General features: G+C 38.4%; 1 protein-coding gene and 1 long non-coding RNA gene across 4 annotated transcripts in view; one reads left to right on the forward strand and one right to left on the reverse strand.

Moving 5' to 3' along the window:
• The window catches only part of LOC106906402 (uncharacterized), a 78,119-nt gene that overhangs the window by 23,946 nt on the left and 37,462 nt on the right, over window positions 1-16,711 (reverse strand). The window lies entirely within an intron of this gene.
• LOC148155539 (uncharacterized) lies at window positions 8,146-8,741 on the forward strand. Its single transcript, XR_015765216.1, has 3 exons — window positions 8,146-8,271; window positions 8,361-8,479; window positions 8,616-8,741. It is a non-coding gene; the product is annotated as an uncharacterized LOC148155539 (long non-coding RNA).

Raw genomic sequence — 16,711 nt, forward strand, 5'->3', positions numbered from 1 at the left:
CAACAAACGAGAGATTTAATTCAATGCTGCTATTGTGGCTTTAGTAGCTCTTCCATTTCGTGTCTGTTGAGTTTTTAACAAGAGGACACAGAAACTATTTTGGTTGGTCGAGTTTATGGGACGAGTTTTTCAGATGCCCAGTGGCTGCGCACATTAACTCTGTCTGACTAAGTAGACAAAGCATTTGATACGGTTTGGTACTTAGTGTAACAGTAAAAATAATACCAGTAATAACATATATAATAATATAAAATCAGCGTGATGCGTGACTGCGAGGAGAGCGCGAAAGCTCCTCACTGGGTTAAACCTGCACAATGAGTGATTAGCGCTGGGTCGTTAACCACTAATGCACCGACCAACCGGGAAATACATACATAAACTTTACAGGGCTAAGTCTTTAACTTGACAGGGCCAAACGCTGGGCAGCGTGTTGAGATGTAAACGCTGCATAATGTTTTGTTAAATTCTCACCGCTCACTCAAAGCCCCTCTGAAAGCGCGACTACAAGTTATTCCTGCGGTTCACGTAGAGCTGCGCAACCAGAGTTAACGCGGTGGGGTTTAAACTCTTACCTTAATCAGTAACTCCTCATAACTGATCATAATTCCTCACAGGGGGTTGATGTAAATATCCATACAGGTCAGCCTGTGTCCAGTTTGAGTGAAAGGAGGCGTGCGCGATCCACACTGAGGTAAACTTTAGAAATCCAGCTGCTGCAGCGCGCGAGCTAATGCGCAGAAGCACCAGTGGTGTGACTGATTGGTCAGTTCATGCTTTAAATGCATAAACTATAAACATATATTCTATAAACATATCTTTTAGGAATAAATCTGCTCCGATAGTGAAACGCTCAGAGTAAAGAAAAAAAAAAAAAAAAAAAAAACGCAATTTTTTTTTTCATTTTATTTTCCTTAAAAAAAAAAAACTAAAGAAGAAAGGGTTAGCCTGGCGGTGGCGCTAGTAAAGCATGGCAGGCCGCCAGGCCTATAATACACTGGGGGAAACCTTGGGACTGGGGAAATATTTGGACTAGGGCTGTTGTAAACGAATATTTTAGTAATCAAGTAATCTATCGATTATTCTTACGATTAATCGAGTAATCGGATAAAAAAAATTATAAAATGAAATATTGGTAAATCTGGCATATTCTGTACATTTATGCTTGCATTAAAAAAAACTTGCCGCACTCAATTAAAAAATAAACATAATGTCATTCTACATAAATAGATGTTTTAAATATAAGAGTAGACAAATATTTTAGGTTTATTAAATATCTTTGGATCTAGAGTGATTTATGAAACATTAAGAAACCACACAAGAACTATCAGCTAAAGCAACTCCTTTAACATTTGTGGCTTCAGAAAATAAATTAGGGCAACTCAGAGACGTTTTATACCCACTTTAACAACAGATTATAACTCCAATAAATAAAATCTGTCAACATTGCATCTTTTGGTTTAACTAGAGAACTTAATCTTTCATATTTAATGAGTCATTTGCTACAAATGGTGATTAGAACCATGATAAACTGAAGTAGGATGTAATGAAACATTCAGAGAAAATATACAATTAAATGAAACTATACCAAACATTTAAGCATTTTAACAACTATTTATCTCCAACAAAAGATTGAGATACCAAGCTAGTAAATACAATAAAAAAGTAGGCCAAGAAAGGAAAAAAAGTAGCTCTGAATTGTGGAAATCTGAATGATTGGACTCCAGCTGGAATGCTAGTGCAACAATGGAGAACGTTTGGTGGAATCCACAATCATTTTCTGGCTCTTGGAGAAACATTGGTGCGAAAAATGACGGCGACACAGCTGCTGCCACTCAAACGCGTCTTCAGCTGAGAAGGTTCAGTGGAGATCAAAGACTGCTCTTTATGAAACAACTTAAAAAAAAAAAAACATTTTTACAGCTAAAGCAGGATGTGGCAGCTGTCAGCTGAAGCTTAAAACCACAAAGAAAACTGCTGATCATTGTTTGAAAATGAATGAACGTTGGCCCAAATTGAGCTGAAAACATTTAACTGTGGGTATAAATGCTTATATAGCATCAGTTTTATAAAATTTTAGAAGATAAGAGATGAAGACAGACCATCCGTCTTCATATTGACAGTAGGATCAGATTTAACTACATATTAATACTGAATTCACAAATTAATAAATGTAATTTAAAAACTAGAAAATTCCGCAGAAATTTTAAGGGGCATGCCAAAGTGTGCCCGTCGCTTTTTAATCAAGCCTTCTGATGCAAAAAATTAGCATTAATGCTAAAGAAAGCTGCAATGTAGTCAATAACCTGTGGTGAGTCAGAAACATGTTGACTAAACTGTACCTGTACCATTCAGTATGTTGAAATTAATGCATAAGCCAAAATGCTAATATTAGCATGAAGACTAATATTCATGTAGGATGTGTGGCATCACTAGCATGTTTTCTGTCATTGATTTACTCCATTCAGTATACTGAACATCGCTAATAAGTAAGAAAATTATCTAATAGCTACCTTTAGGGAAAAGGCTAATGCTAATGCTAATGCACTGCCTTGCTGCGCAAGGCAGTGCACTAGTGGGGGCAGTAAAATGCTAAACTTGTGCTAATGTTAATGAACTGCCTTGCTGCGCAAGGCAGTTCACTATCCTGAGGGAAAAAAATGCGAAAAAAGCTTAATATTATTGCAACGCCTACGGCGTTGCACTAGCATGAGAGGAGTGCAGCAACTCTTTGAAGCAGTTAGTTTTTCTGATCAAAGCGGCTTACTGTTCAGCATCCATAAGAGCAATCCGAAAACTTTTTGAAGCATATAAGAGGGCAATTTCTTGTCTCCGATGGAACCACGATTTAAATCTGTAGTTCTCTCTGCACTAACCTGAGAGAAAAACATAATAAAGGCCTGAGAGGAATATTCAGGCTTTTATTTTGAAATTTTCAGTAAGCTTCATTTTAAATGGCCACACTAATCCCATGTCTAACAGTGGTTGGGTTAAACCAGTTTATATATAAAGCCCAGAACATTCTGCCCTGTCTGTAGTTATAACATTCTGCTCACCTTCTTTCTGTAATAAGTCAGAGTTCCACCATTATGTACTTCTTAACTGCCAGCTCAGCCCTCCTTTGTAATGATTGAGGGTTCCACCATGTTGACCTTCCGACCTTCTGCTCAGGCCTTTGTAGTAAAGTGTTCCATCGTGTTTAGAACTACAAAGATGGCGTTTTTGTAGTCCTAAGGAGCAGTCTGGCTTTTGTCTGTGTTCTGTTGCTATAGTGACCAAGCCTCCCCCTGTGTTTCTCCAGAGAGGGGGAGAAACAATTCTATCTGTTTGAGCCAGCCAGTTTCACTCCAAAAAGCTGTCCGAACAACTCCTTTCCATTCGGGAACCGTGATACGTATTCGAAAACCGTTTGAAGCATATGAGAGGGCTATTTGTCGTCTCATTTAGTACCGCGATTCATATCTGTAGCTCATTCACAGTAATTGCAGTGATGAGAGAAAAATGGTGTGCGCTGAGCTCAGAACTTTTTGCAGAAATGTATGTAAAAAGAGCAATTACATGATGTAAAAATTGTCAAGGCTTTTATTTTGAAAATTTTCAATAAGCTTCATTTGAAATTGCCACACTAATTTCATGTGTAATAGTGATCAGGTTAAATCAGTTATATAATGCTCAAAGCACAAGTTGTTTATAATACCAGCCAACTCCTCCTCTGTAATAACTGAGTGTTCCGCCATGTTGTAGTTCTGACATGCTGCTCAGGCCTCTGTTTTAACTGAGTCTTGGCCATAGATAGAACTACAGTTATGGCAGTTATGGCTGCTGGTTTGTAGTCCAAACTACAAACCAGCAGCCATAGTCCATAGTTTGTAGTCCAAACCAGCAGCCTTTCTCTGGATTCTATTGCTCTAGCGATTGGCCCTCAGCCAACTGCTGTATGTGTGAGACAGAAAGCTGGGGAAGGATTTCAATCTTTGAGACAACCATGAAATGCTAATGTTAATGAACTGCCTTGCTGCGCAAGGCAGTTCACTATCCTGAGAAAAACAACATAAAAAAAAGATTTTCATTTTTGCATCGCCTACGGCGATGCACTTTTGTCAGTGCAATTTTCAGAGTTTTATTTTGAAACTTTCAGTAAACTTAATTTTCATAACCACACTAATCCAATGTGTAACAGTGGTTTGGTTAATCCACCTGTATAATGCCCAAAACAGGAAGTAGTTCTAACTGCCAGCTCAGCCCTCCTCTGTAATAATTGAGTGTTCCGCCATGTTGTAGTTCTGACCTCCTGCTCTGCCCTCTGCATTAAAATGTTCCACCTTATTTAGAACTACAGAGTCTTTGTAGTCCAAACCAGCTGCTGTGCCTTCCTCTGCATTCTGTTGCTATAGTGATGAAAGTGCCCTGTGTGTGTCAGACTTATCTATCTTTATGAGACACCCAGTCAGTTTTAATGGAAAAAGCAGTCCGAACGACTGCTTCCCGTTCAGGATCCGTAAGGCCGATCCAAAAACCGTTTGAAGCATATGAGAGGGCTATTTGTCGTCTCATTTAGTACCGCGATTCATATCTGTAGCTCATTCACAGTAATTGCAGTGATGAGAGAAAAATGGTGTGCGCTGAGCTCAGAGCTTTTTCAGAAATGTATGTAAAACACTGGGGAGCAGCGTCAGTTATCCTGTCCCATCACTTTGCTCTGAAGCACCTAGACCAAAAACCGTAAGCCCTAGGGAAATTTTGAAAACATTTTACCGGAGCAGGCATTCGTATCAATGTCATGACCGACTTTCATACCAATAGAGCAATTTTTGCACCCATGAGAGCGATTTCAAAATTATTTTGGGGTCAAAATTCCACCCTTTTTCTCACTCTAAAAAGCGGCAGTTGGTTTCAGTTACACTCTAAGGTTTCGGCAGTTGGAAATTTCGCTCGTTTTTCGCTTTTTACGTCGCTGTCGTAACTCCGATCCCCAATAAAAATAATAGCTCCCTTCCCGGGATTGAGCCGCACGTTTTGATACCACTTTTGTGGGTGGGCACGCAGCGGTACGAGCCGCATTAATGGTAACGGAAGAAAAATAAATAACTATAATAATAAAGAGGCGTTCTATTGGGTGTAGAACAATAGGTGCCTGCCATGCAATGCATGGAGGCAGTGACTGACCTGCTTCGCAGGTCAGTCACTGCTCTCCTTATGCATTGCTAATGGCATGCCCCAATCAGAGACTTTTTTTAGTCCTGTTAACTTAAAAACAAAAACTACATGTTGATTCAAGGTTTTTAAGAAAATTCCTGTTTATTTTAACATATCTGCTACACAAAGTCATTCCGATGTGAGACCACCAGAAAGTTCTGCCACTTGCAGTTTGACATCGCTTTGATGCAATCGATAGTTTTTGCACAGCAGCTTAAATTCCCACCCATTTCTGTCTGCCTGTAGTGGGAATTACCATACCAACCCGTGACTATGAAAATCTCTAATAATAAAGCGCTGTTCTTGAAATTCTGTTTTTAAAAGTGTTGTTTAAGCGGCTTACATCACTTAAGCTGCTTAAGAAAAAATGACAAAAATTGTCAAGATGACCACAGAAACAGATTACCTTAAAACTCATGAAAATAAACCAGAGTCCAATTCCTGTAAAAACAAGACATTTTAACCAAGACGAAATGTGGAAAATTTGGTTTCAGACAAGTCATAAGATTTACATTAGCTTCATTCCTACAGCAGTTCACATGGGAGCCAAGCATCAGACTGCATTTGATGAAAAACACTCCATCTCATCAGATAATAGTTTTAATTAACGACATGGCTGACTGTTGGAGCTTTGCTGCAGATTAAGCCAAATAAATAACATCAGAGCAAAGATGCTAAGTGAGTTTGTTTCTTTTTTTCCTAGAAGGAAACGTAGTCTGGATTTTAACCTTTTTAGATTCCTGTGCAGAGATGTTTGGTTCTAAAAAGGAGTCAGTGATCCTGTGGAGGCAATATTATTAGATGTTCTTTAAGTGCAGCTCAGGCTATATTAAGGAGACATTTATTCTCAGTGTTAAACTACAGCTGCAAGATTAGATTTCACCAGTGGTGGAGAAAGTACTCAAAAAATGTACTTAAGTAAAAGTACAAATGCACAGACAAAAATGCACTCAAGTAAAAGAAAAAGCACCACATTAACATTTTACTTAAGTAAAAGTAAAAAAGTACTGGCTTTTAAAAACACCAGTACTAAACACCAGTACTAAAAATAAAAGTACTTACTGAAGGCTTTACCTAATCGCTAATATCATTAAGTGTACCGATTGTATTTAATTTTAATACATCAGAAATGTGCCATTTTAATGAACAATGCCACAGATAAAGCATGTTTTTTTATTGTGTTTACTCACTGTAACATAGTTTAGACTTAGATATGTGATTCTATGCATCTTAATTTCAGGGATTGAAACATCTTGTCTCCTGTCCTAACATTGCATGAACTTCACTTTTATTTGCCACTAGTGGCATTTATTTTGAAAGAAATCCAACTGGAAGGGTGGGCAGGGGAGGACATGGAACCAAGGAGTCACGTAGCAGAGTTATAGTCTAGGCCACCGAACCCGAGACCAAATCAAGACCAAGACCAGCACCCCGCGCTACATGACACAATAAAATTAAATGCACCTATCAAAATTGCTTCTCAAATTGATCTGAAAGTTCCACATTCCCATAAAAGCACCTACCCTCTTAGAAATGGCTGTAAATTTACAGCGGAATTCCAGCAGTAACATAGTGTTATTCCGAAATATGGTAGGATATTGTCAATTTGATGTCTTCTTCTATTGTCACAATCAAGACTGACGACTGGCAGTAAACTACCGCAAAATAATTGTTCAATACAGTTTTTTTCCTAGGCAAGACATTTTACTTGTATTTGCATCTTAGAGAACCAGCATTTAAAGACAATATTAAATGGAAAGACAAAAATACTTTCCATAATAAATATTTTAGGGAATGAATCGAAATCTACAGAGCATAATCAAAACTGTTAGATTACCAATGTTGGTGTTGTATGTTAAAAATACAATGTTAATTAAACACTTGTTTAGTCAAATTTAAAGATAGGTTTGTCAGTTTCTCTAAAGAAATAGTGTTTGATAAAGAGTTGCTCCCACAATCGCAACATATATGTGACGTCACGTGTTTGCCCTGGAGACAGCAGTATGGCATCTTGTCTGGAGCTTATTCATAACAAGGTAAGTTCCCCAAAGCTATTAAAACATGCTCTTTTTGTTCTGGTGATGTATTGTCTCAATGTTTGTAACTCCCTGGCGGACATTATACCACAATGTATGCTGCGTTTATACTGTTATGTATTTTGTATCTCAATAAAGATATATAAAAAAAAAAAAAAAAAATCAAGGTAAGTTCCATGTTAAGACCATCATGTTTTTGATTTTGATTATTTTTTATGAATGCATTAACTTTCTGTTTGCGCAAGAGTATCAATGTATGCTTAACGTAGGTTTATTTGTTTGGATATCGCGGTACGACTGTTCAGTACAGGGGAGCTCAAGTCCAGTCCTTGAGAGCTGCCATCCTGCAACTTTCAGATGCTTCCCTGCTCCAATTAACACACCTGAATCAAATGAAAGGCTGGTTAGCAGGTCTGTTCGAAGCTGATCCTGGTCTGTTGGAGTAAAGATGCATCGAAAAGTTGCAGGACGGTAGCTCTCAAGGACTGGACGTGAGCACCCTTGGTTTATTATTTTTGTTAGCAGCTAAAGCTAGCCAAGTAGGTGTAGCACGGGGTGTCAGGTGGTTAAACGGACATTAAGACTGTCATAAAGGCCGTTTGAGTTAACATTATTTAGCTGCGGAGTCGTTTTCGTGAAGTTTTCGGCTATAGACGGCATAATGGGGAGAGTGACTGTGCTGGAACGGTGGTTTGATCTATGTTTTTGCCAAAATGTTTTTGTCTCTATAATAATAATGATAATAAACAATGACATATTGGCTGCCTCTTTTTTTCTTCATTAGTACGTCATGTTGGTGACTGAAGCGTGTTATGATGACTTCAACACATTTCTTCTGACAGGTTGGCAGAAGAAATCCTCTCCATAATGTTTCTATAAGTTGACTAATTTCTATAATGCCTAATGTCTGAGTTGTGTTCATGGTAATTATTTCTGACATTTTTATGCTTTATGTTGTAGGTGGTGAAAAATGCTCTCCAGGGTCAACCGGGTGGACAAAGTATTTTGAATGACTGTGATGGTGACACACACACACACACAGGTGGGTCAGGTTAGTTTTGCTCACACTTCTCTTTAAAATGTTTATTTATTATCCTAATGTGTCTGCTATTTATCCTGTTGTTCCTCCAGGCTGGGAAAACCAGGCATTCTTCTGTTGGTTCATGTGCTTCGTCCTACATCCAAAGGCCACAAGAAGAATCCAAAACAGCTCATGTCAAACTGTGGACCATGTTTTCAGATATGTGCAGGTATGTGGTTATTCTAATGATCCTACTTCTTTGTAGAAGCACTTTCTCATTGGCTTTGTTTGCTATCTTAATGTAGCTGTGCTGCTAAATATATTTAATAATTTTTATTATTCGTCTTCTCATCATTATGTGAAAGATGCAAGCCAGTGTTGAAGCCTTCCTCATTGCCGTGCAACCAGGACAGCCCTTCCTCCTGCATGTTGGTGAAAACAAGAGCAGCACCAAAGACACTTCACCATCAGTGATCACAAGATCATCCAAGGCAGCTTTTGATGAACTTCCAAAGCACACTTCACCTTCAATGCAAAGTACCATGAATTCCTCTACAACTTCTGTAAATTAATCCAGCCTACAGTTTTCAACATTGATGTGACTTGCACGACAATTGAGGAGTTTAAGATCCTTGCTTTTACTTTACCTGGCAGAGTGGACACTTTTTATTATGATTATCATTTAAATGCATACTGTATCAATAAGAGGATTTGTTTTGTGTTCTTCCAATTAAGGACTTGGTTTATTACAGTCCCTGTGGCAAGCAGTTTTCTGCATGGTCAGCATTGAAGGCCATATTGTCTTTGAGAGGGCCCAGCCAACATTCCAGACAGGACAGTGTTGTCCATCTTCTTCATCTTCAACCTCCAATATCAACATGAGGCAGCCAAGACTTTGGAGTTCATTCAACGGTAAAACCATTCCTATAATTTTTTTTTTTTTTTAACAATGACATGGTTTTAAAGTTCTAAAGCAAGTTATGATTAACATTTGACAAAGTTGGTGATGTTTTTGCTTTATGCAATTAAAAACAGCTTTATTTATATATTGTACCAGCTGTATTCAAAATGCCACAGTATTTGTATTCTCAGGAATTTTCCCATTTTTGATTTTGTGTTTTAGTCGCTTCAGTGGGATTAACCCAGAAAGGGGCACAAAAGCCGGTCATGGGAAGATGGTATCCAAAAAGACAGGAAAGACCATTCAAAAGAAAAAGTGACGGTCAATGTTCAGGTTTCCACCCTCATCAAAAACCTGATGGACTTTGAGTGGCATCTCATTTAGGTTAGTTGTTCTTTTCTTTGAAATCTTTCTGTTTCCATATTATTTAGGATCTAAATTGTATTGTCTTTTCTTTTTCCATGTTGGAAAAAGAATAAATAAAGTAAATAAAGTAAGTGCCACTTGGACTCTTGAAAACCATTAATAGTTCACATTTTAAAACCCTGTTAATACTAGAATTCCACATTATTTCAGCCATGTTGAATTTTAGATTTTGGAAGTCATTTTTCTTTGATTTTGTTTAGTGATACCCAAAGCATGGATATCTCTTTAAGAACTGTGTTTTTATGTTCATAAGATTGTAGAAATTAATGAGTTAAACCTAGTTTATGTCACTGTAAACTGAAAGTCTTAAATTTTTATTCCAGTGTTAGTGAAACTAACTGACTTTGAAGGCCTATTTTCTTTTACCAGTTCTCTGAGGAATGGTTTTGTGTTATTTGTTTTGAATGTTTGGATATACTGGAAATATATGTGGTTTGAGGCATAGTGGTGCCTTTAAATAAAAATTCTGTTCTGACGGTTACTTATCGCATCCTCTTTTGTGTTATGTCAGTGTTTCTCAACCTTTTTTGGGCAAGCGCCCCCCTAGCCCTTATCCAGGTCCCTCACCGCCCCCCACCAAAAAAATTTGCAGGCTACTTTGCACTGACCATTATTTTATTAATATTACTATCACTATTGTAGATGTTTTGATTTTTATGCTTGTTTCTGTATTTATCATCAAAAATAATTTCCCAGAGAACAAAAAAGCCATGGGAATAGAAATTATTTTCACAGGTGTCTACGGACAATTTAATGAACATTCAAGTTAAAACAGGTAGGCCTAACAGCAGCCAGAGTGGAAAAAATATTCTTATTTTGTGCCATTTTCTAGTTGTTAAATATTCCACAAAATGATCAGATAAAAGATGTTCAACATGCCAGTTTAAACTTTGATCTATTTCCAAAATGACTGAGCTCTGCAGCATTAAAACATGGATAGAACTGTAACTACATTAATCATAACTTTTCTTTTCAGTGTTTCTGTCGGTTTCTGGTGGTGCAGCTCTGTGCTGCCTTCAGGAGAATGAGAAATCAGAGCAAAACTTCACTCATTTAGTTTGCAAACCAGAGCTTTCAGTGGAAAAACAAAAGTTCCAGATCCTTTAATGCCATAGAAATATGAGACAGAAACATTGATTATATCTTTATATAGACCTCTATTGATTTATAGATTAATAGTTTTACTGGACAGAAATTACAAAGAACAAATCTGGTTCTTAATCTAATCTAATTAAAAACATGAATAAGTGATAAGTTATTTACTGTTATGATCTGTAAGATATATTTATTCTCAGTACTAGATGTGGTCTCAACAAACCCATGGCACTTCAACTATATTATTTTACCTTTTATCTGGAAATAGTGTCCGTTTATTCTTGCCATACCGTCCTCTGTATTAATTATTGATCGAAAGGTCTTGCCATACCAGTTTATTCCTCTGTATTTAGTTTCTTAGTTTATTCTTGCATTTTGTTATTCATTCATTCCCATTTAGTTTCCTTTGGTTAGTAATTATCCTCTCTTGGTTTATTGCTATGTCCACTTTAGTTATTTCCTGTTGCTAGATTTATTTTATCATGTATTGACGCTCACCATCATTAATCTTCACTCATCACCTGCTGCGCCGCCTAATCATGTGTTTCACATCATGTGTTGATTTTTCACTGTTCAGCGTCGGATTCTCTGTTTTTATGCCATAATTCACATCTAGTTCGTCGCTCCGTTTTATGTCCCGCTTCTCCTGTTCCAGAGTTTTGCGCAATGTGCACGTCTTTTTTTTTATTTTTATTTTTTAACTCCCTAAGCTGCAGGGTGGTCGGGAAGCGTATCGATGGGGAAAAGGCAGACTGACATAAACCTTTTAAAACAACAGAAACAATTTCGGTATTCTGATTATTGAAATTTAAAAGTGCTGTGTTGTTCCATCACCCCAGTTTCATACAGGACCACTTACAGCTCCGGTGTTAACGCTATAAAATGAACGCTCTCTATCGTGGTATCACTATGGAGAGATTTCTTTATTTAAATGGGTTCGTTTTTCAGAGGGATGCACAGTGAGGGTGTCGTGATTATAGCTACCAGTAGCAGGAGAACGGAGCTGCGCCAAGAAGCTAACAGAAGCTAACAAACACTGAATAGAAGAAGAAGAAGAGCTGCCATGTATATTGTTGCAGCCAAGCATGGTTTAATGTTACACAATACAGTTTTACCAAGTTGCTCAAAGTCTAAACTGGCATTGTTGTGCATTTAAAGTGTAAAGTTTACCTTCAACCAAACGCCCCCGAAAGGCATCCCAGTGCCCCCCTTTTGTAAAAATGTCCGCCAGCGCCCCCTGCCGTACTCTGAATGCCCCCTAGGGGGGCGGTACCGCCCACGTTGAGAACCGCTATTGTATTTGTTTTTCTCGTGTTTGCTGCGCATTTGCACCTGTCGAGCGCTGTAGTATTTTAACGATTCTGTATTTTAGTTCTGCTGGTGTTCATATGGTTATATGTATTTGTTATAAGTTGCATTGTGATCACTGTTATGTGTAGAGTGTTATGGGGTTCCCCTGTCTGACTCTGCTGACTTCCACTCACATGTGATGGACCTGTCATGTGGGCGAGGGATCAGGAGAGCGAGAGGACCAGGACCGATGCTGATCTGACAGAACACCAGAAGAGCGGAGAGTTCAGTGTGTGTTAGCAGTGAAGCTATTCAGTTGAGTGTAATTGTTTGTTAGAGGGGCGAGCTAAGGAATAGCTGCTCGCTCTTATTTCTAATAAACCCTGTTGACGGTACTACATCTCCGGTGTGTTGGTGTCATTACAGTATTTACTTAAAGTACTACACCACTTTAAAAGGTACAGGATTGAAAAGGTAAATGTGGAATGTGGTATCTACAGACGCCAGCTTTTTTTTTTCTTTTTACCGTTTTTTGGAAAGAACGGTAAAAAAAAAAAAAAAAAGAAACTGGCGTCTGTAGCTACCAGTATTTTTGTTTATCATTCTTTCAGAAAAAACGGTAGATAACCGTTCTTTCGAAAGAACGGTAAACGGTACTGTTATTTCACAGTATATATACCGTAATTGCATTGACGGTAACCTACTGTCAGGATTAATTACGCTACAGCTACTGTGTATTTACAGTAAACTTCTGGCGTCTATAGCTGCCAGTATGTTACTGTAAATTTACAGGATTATTTCTTAGAGTGTAGATATTGAATACTTAGAGCTGAAATAAATTTAACCAGTATCAATTCAAACTCTTCTTCATTCTGTTTTGCTTTAATCTCTGTGCCACAATCCGCAGAGGTCTCCTGCCATCCCTAAAAAAAAATAAAAATAACACCCTGGGTGGTTGCCCATATTGCCAATGTCAAAAACCACAACTGTACTGCACCATTAAACATAACAATTAATGGTAAACAACGCTCAACTATGAACACTGTCCAAGGCGCAATAAGCAAGAAGTAACCAAGCAGAAGGAGCACTGTGACTCAGGCTCGTACAGAGGGGCGAGCTAGAGGTGCTTGAGAACATGGCCCCTTTGCTCCTTGCCCCCAAGTGCCCTTTTGGTCAAATTTTTTATTTATTTTTTTTTTTTGTAGTATTATTTCCTAAGCCCTCTTCTGACACATAATAACATGTACTAAAATTATTTGATTTTTTGTTGGGGTTTTCTTGTACAACATAATAAGCTGGTCACCTTGTTATCTTTGACCTTTTGCCCGTGACGCATGACGCATTTGCCTCTCGCACAGTGAGATAAGGCGGCTAACTGCGGAGCTGAACGTAGCGAACGTTCCAGATTACAGAACAGTTTTTGGTGAATTAAAAAAAAACGCTTTTGGTGAATAAAGTGGAGTAAACTTGCTACTTGTCAGATAACGGAAAACATTGAAGTATCGTTTCTGCTTCAGCACGGAGTAGAGGTTTAAGCAGAGAGGTAATGAAATACAACAGACACTGACAGGCCTCTGCGTCTGCCTTTCTCTGAAGAACTACTGAGCGGGAGGAGACAGCCAGGTGAGGAAAAACTGTTCTTATCTATCGATTCAGTATTTTTATCATACAGACATTAGGCTGTTGTTGTTGTGCTATTAGCTAGCTGCTAGCTAACAACTAGCTAATAATGCATCTTGAAGGAGAATAGCACTTAAATAAAAGTCCAACAAGGATATTCATGTAGAATTAAAAATAACTCACCCTGAACTACCATGATAGATATAATGTATGTAATAAAAGTGTGTCATTAATGAAGGGGAAAAAACTCAATCCAGACTTTAAGTAAGTTTAGGGTCTGGTTCACAGAGTATGTAGTTAAATACAATAAAATTGTAATCAAAACTTTTGGAATTGTAATGATTTCTTTTTTTTAAACAAAAAGTTTTGTCTGAAAAACTTATTTTTAAATTAAATAACTCATTTTTGTCTCGTGAACTTAAAACGTTATTTGCCAAACATAAACTTTTATTTTGCACACATCAGAAATCTTTTGTTGCGATTTTGGGCCCTGCCATCATGTGAGAATCACAAGCAAAACTTTGAGTCACAAACAAAAACTTAGAATAGCAAGAAAAGATTTATGACAAGCGCAAATAACTTTGTTTTGTAAATAATTTTTCACGAGTTAAAAATGTGTGATTTAAATTTTTTTTTTTAAGTTTTTTTAAGCAAAACTCAGTAGGCTTTTCTCATGGTGGCATGCGTTAACAATTAAATTTTTTTCTTTTTTTCTTTTTTCTGTAGTTCCACATTAAAATTTGATGCAGCTCTGCTTTCCTGAATGGACCATCTTCATTTCCACTGCAAGTGTAGCAAACAGGCAGCTCTTTTTTTATAGATTACAGTACACCAGTGGTTCCCAAACTTTTTCTTCTGCACTCCCCCAGTGGTTTCCAAACATTTTCTGCGTCCCCCCTATGGATTACAAATGGCTGTCTGGTTGAAACGACGCGTGTGACGGGGGAGGGGGGAATCAACTTTTTTGGGGGCAAAATGAATGTACGTAGCTGAAAATAGACACCAACATCGGTAGCCTACAAGGTACTTGTTAAGCTTAAGGTTCTGTATTGATATTAGCTAGTCATCTTTTAGCTAACATTACCTGCATCCAACAACTTTACTCAACTCAGTCGGTTAGTTTGGAGGGAAAAACTGTGAAAAGTTCTTTGCGTTTTGCTGGTTTGCTGCCGTGATTCTAACACAAACCTACGTAGCTCCGCACAGCAGCAGCAGCTCTCCTTCACAGGTGTAAACCCAGCGCGAGCATTGTAGCGCTCATGTTGCGTTTAAAGGCGGCTCGGAAAAACAGGTTACAACATGTTAACAATGGATTAAACAGTTTTAACTGCTGATAAAAGTGACAGAGGACACAAATATGGGAAGTGTGGAAGCCTCTACTGCAGGGGTCCCCAAACTACGGCTCGCGGGCCGGATCCGGCCCGCCACGTCATTTGGTCCGGCCCCCTGAACAATGCCGGATCCGGCCCGCCTCCTCATACCAGAGAGCATTCAGTGTTTTTTTTCATATATTGTATTTTCCGGTTTATATGTGGATTTTTCTTCAACCACCAGGGGGGCTCTTGAGCAGATGTGAAACTAACTTTCCCTCAATGGAATATATACTAGTCAGTACCAGTCACCGTTCACGGTTTTTTTCCATTTGCATTCTGGGTAAAAATCTATCTACAAACGCGAATATGTCGTCGGCAGTAATCCAGCCCCCCGGTCCACAGTTTCACCCCCCCCCCCCCCAACAAAAGTTTTCTAAGGTTTCTTTCTCGAAAAACTAAGACCGCCCCCGACCAGAGAAAGGAACAGCTATGTGGCCCTCGCAGGAAAAAGTTTGGGGACCCCTGCTCTACTGTATCAAATTGACATAGGAATAACAGAGAGTTGGCCATTCTAAGGTAAAAACCCAGCGCATACAGTGTTCATGTTTTTTTTGTTTCTTTTTCATCCAGACGGCTTCCGCGCCCCCCCTGTAATGACACGGCGCCCCCCCTAGGGGGCACGCCCCACAGTTTGGGAACCTCTGCAGTACACTAAAACATTGCATTGTGCCCTCGTTTATATTTTTAATAGTGTAATTCTGTAAAGACAAAATATGTCTGGTGGTCTAGCTCTGATTTACATATCTTGCTAAATTGCGGGTTTGAATATTGCAGTACTTTCCTATAACAAAATAGACCTGCAGAATTAAATTACTAATAAAATAGCATAGTTGTATGCTCTATATAGAGATTTTCCTTAGCTTTGATTTTATATCTCACAATTTTGTAATTTATCATTGTTTATTAAACTCTGAAAGCTGTGTGGCTTTGTTAATATTCTGTCCTAGAATGCGTTTAGATGTGCACCCTTTTTTTTTGTTGAGCACCTGCCCCTTTAGTGGTCTCAGCATGGCCCTGCCGTGACTGTTTTCATCCTCCCTCCTGCTGCAACGTCTGCCACCATGACAGATGACGAAAACAAAGAGCAATGAGCATGCTCTGCGTTTTTACGTTCTTGTTTCATTTATTCACCAATCAAAAAAAAAAAAAAATATATATATATATATATATATATATATATATATATATATATATATATATATATATATATATATATATATATATATCAGGGTTTCCCCCAGTGTATTATAAGCCTGGCGGCCCGCCATGCTTTGCTAGCCCTGCCGTCAGGCTAAGCGTCGCTTGTTTACATTTCTAGGAAAATTAAAAAAAATTTTTTTTTTTTAAAGCCGGGCTGCAAGGGTCTCTTTTGCTCTTAGCATGTGAGGAGCTTTAACGCTCTCCTCGGAGTCACACATCACGCTGATTTTATATCATTTTATTATTATTTTTCCGGTTACACGATGCATCAAACCATATCAAATGCGTTAATGCGCGCGGCCGCACGGAGATCTGAGAAACTCGTCCCATAAACTCGACCAACCAGAATATTTTCTGTGACGCTTATTAAAAAGTCAACAGACACGAAACGGAAGAGCTACTGAAGCCAAATTAGCAGCATTGAATTAAATCTCCCGTTTGTTGCGCATCTCTACGTAGTGCAGCGGATTACCTCATCATGCAGGGCGGGTCCAAGGCTGTATGGGGCCTTGAGCAGAATCTGACTTAGTGGCCCCTTTTGTTGCTAAAAATATCA

The sequence above is a fragment of the Poecilia mexicana genome, unplaced genomic scaffold (genome assembly GCF_051168715.1).
Source record: "Poecilia mexicana isolate PSO_F unplaced genomic scaffold, ASM5116871v1 scaffold_14, whole genome shotgun sequence".
Classification (NCBI taxonomy): Eukaryota; Metazoa; Chordata; class Actinopteri; order Cyprinodontiformes; family Poeciliidae; genus Poecilia; species Poecilia mexicana.